The sequence below is a fragment of the Bos javanicus genome, chromosome 16 (genome assembly GCF_032452875.1).
Source record: "Bos javanicus breed banteng chromosome 16, ARS-OSU_banteng_1.0, whole genome shotgun sequence".
Classification (NCBI taxonomy): Eukaryota; Metazoa; Chordata; class Mammalia; order Artiodactyla; family Bovidae; genus Bos; species Bos javanicus.
This window is the reverse complement of record NC_083883.1, coordinates 14,607,336-14,610,787: the sequence shown is the minus strand read 5'-3', so window position 1 is coordinate 14,610,787 and position 3,452 is coordinate 14,607,336.

Sequence of the window (3,452 nt, the reverse complement as noted above, 5' to 3'; positions counted from 1 at the left end):
CCATAGTGTATCATGCTGACAAGTTTTATATGGCGTGACCTATCAAAAATATGATTTATAACTGATGATGCTAAATTTTATACATTATAAAATTTTATTTTTACATGCTAAAATATGTAAAAACCAAAAGATATTTATCAAAAGGTAGTATGAAAAAAAATTTTTTTTAACTAATAAAAGTTTTAAGGGAAAGCAGAAGGTGAGATTAAAAGTAAAAATTGAGATACAAATAAGGAAGTAAGAGTGACAATCAGCTTTTGCCTCAGTATTTAACCAAAATTTAGCCTTCAGTTTCTTTTTCAAATTTAACCTTGGACACTGAAAGAATAAACAGCTAAACAAAGTCTGTTGCTGTTGTGACGCTAAGTCACGCCTGACTCTTTGCGACCCCATGTATTGCAGCATACCAGGCTCCCCTGTCCTTCACTATCTCCCAGAGTTTGCTCTGATTCATATCCATTTAGTTGATAAAGTATCTAACCATTTCATCCTTTGCCCCCCTCTTCTTTTGCCCTCAACCTTTCCCAACATCAGGGTCTTTTCCAGAGATGATGCACTGCTCAAGTGTTCTAAATATTGGAGCTTCAGCTTCAGCATCAGTCCTTGCAATGAGTATTCCTTGCGAGGAAATCTTGATTTCCTTCAAGATTGACTGGTTTGATCTCCTTTCAGCCCAAGGGACTCTCAAGAGTCTTCTCCAGTGCCACAGTTCTAAAGCATCAATTCTTCAGTGCTCATTCTTCTTTATGCTTCAACTCTCACATTCATACATGACTATTGGAAAAATCACAGCTTGGACTGTATGGAACTGTGTTGGCAAAGTGATGTCATCAAATTCCACTTTGATATTATTTTTTGTAATCTCAAATATTTGCATAATCAAGTAATTTATCATAAAATTGTCATATGGCAGTAGTACAAGCAAGATATTTTATCTGGATGTATTTAAAATATGTGAATAATCACTTTCAAATATTCTTGAGCATTCAAGATGTGCTTAGAGCTACATGATGAAATAGCCAACAATGACATTTTACAGGATTCAAAAAAATACCATTTCATTGTATTTTTCAAATAACAATACCAATATATGAGCATTTACTAATGGTTGATTGCAGAGAAAAGAGTTCCTCTGTTGGCTGCTGAATAAGGGATCACACTAATGTTCCATGAGGCTGTAAGGATTTCTTTAATGATGCTGTTACTAAATACATATAACAATGCTAAATATATACTTACTTAGTATTTTGTTTGTGATTTATAGGACCTGGAGGAGCCACTGAACATTCGAGAAAGCTAAAAATCATTGCTTTTGAATTACAATGCAAATTCTGGGAAGCTGAGAATTAAACTATATAACAATACAAGTGTAATAAAAGTAATTCTGAAATTTAAGAATCAAATTTGGTTTGATTTACTTTTATATTATAGTTTACTTTACACTGTATTTGATTTTAGCCCTGACTTTATTTCAGATTGCATCCACTTGCCCTAGAAAACAGTAGAGTAAGAGAGCAAGATAGTTCAGAAGAGCAGAAGCTGTGAAAGAAGATATAAGAAGAAACAGAGTAAATCTAATATATACTGACAGGGATGATGAAAGATCCAAGTTAAAAAGTTGCACTGAATTCTGAAACATCTGGATTATTGTCCCATCCCCATGACGCATAGCTACAGATGTAATGCTGGGTTTGACTGCACAAGCTTTGCCCTCTGAACTCCATAGATTCCCTTTTAGAGACACAACAAAATCAGTGTCGGATTGTTTTTTGCTAAGAGACACTTACTTTTCTACTGTTTTGGTGTCAAAAAAAGGCCACTTATAAAATTTGTTGGAGAGTATAACTCCTAGGATATTGTATGTATTTCACAAGATATTTTCCACTGCTTCAAGTTCAGACTGCATTTCAGTCTTTCTTAATCCAAGCTCAAATTTCCTTTACACATAAAAATCCTTCCAACTATTAGAAAGTGTTTGACCTGTTTTCTCTTATTTAGTTTCATTGGTCACTGACTATAGTCAAAGTTCTTTAATAAACATAAATCTCATAAATCCTTAATTTTTTGCTTCCCACATCCATATAATATTCTGCCCCTCAAATTAATGGCAGCCCCACAAAAGGCAATTGAAACTAAGAAGTGTCAATGGCTTTGTCGCATAAAGCACTTTTACACTCTTAAGTTCTGAAACCAGTTCTAAATTCTGCAATGTCCCTTTTCACTTCTGCTTCTAAACTAGACTTTTCCTATCCTTACCCCAGATCATCTCTTTGTTGTTCTACAAATTAATATACTGAATCTTCCCAAACAACTCCAAGAAGTTATAGGTTCTTACTTGCCACATATGATAATATTGCCAAATGTTTGTCAGTGGATAACACTGATTTCTATCTTTCCAATATCCATTGTCTATTTTTTCATCACCAATCTACAAAGTCACTGAGTCATGTTTTTGTCAAAAACTCATCTCTATGTTCACATTTTTACAGCATTTAGCATATCTAAAATAAGAAGTTATCAAGATATTTACAGGCTTCCCTCAACATGATAATAATTTCCTTCTCTTGCAGCAACACTGGGCAGGTGAAAAGGTTGGGGGAGCATCCTTGTATGTTTAATCATTCAGGGATACAGGCTGACCAGGGCTCTGCCACTGCCCTCAACACACAGCTTCAAGTCTTTGCTAGAATAATGTGCATTACAGTTACCCAGAAGAAGAAATAACATAATGGAACATATGTGGGACTTGTTAGGAGGTGGACTGGAAAGAATTCACATGACATCAGTGTACATGCCCCATTGGCTAGAACTCAGCACCATGGCTATTCTTAATTACACAACAGACTGGGAAATGCTAGTTCTATGCAGAAAGAAGAAGAGAAATTAGGTTGTGGGAAAATTTTAACACTGAAGAACATTAAGAAAACTTTTTTACTGTAAGAGGTAGATGCTACACAGATTTCAGAAAAGCATTACAAAGTTTTGCCATTTTCATAACGAGCAAACATCTTTAGACTCCTGGAAATGATGCAATGCACTTTTAAAAACTTTTGAGAAGAATAACAAAAGGTTAATAGACTATCTAGTCAAGGCTATGGTTTTTCCAGTAGTCATGCATGGATGTGAGAGTTGGACTGTGAAGAAATTTGAGTACCAAAGAATTGATGCTTTTGAACTGTGGTGTTGGAGAAGACTCTTGAGAGTCCCTTGGACTGCAAGGAGATCCAACCAGTCCATCCTAAAGAAGATCAGTCCTGGGTGTTCTTTGGAAGGACTGATGCTAAAGCTTAAACTCCAGTACTTTGGCCACCTCATTCGAAGAGTTGTCTTGTTGGAAAAGACTCTGATGCTGGGAGGGATTGGGGGCAGGAGGAGAAGGGGACGACAGAGGATGAGATGGTTGGATGGCATCACTGACTCAATGTACGTGAGTTTGAGTGAACTCCGGGAGT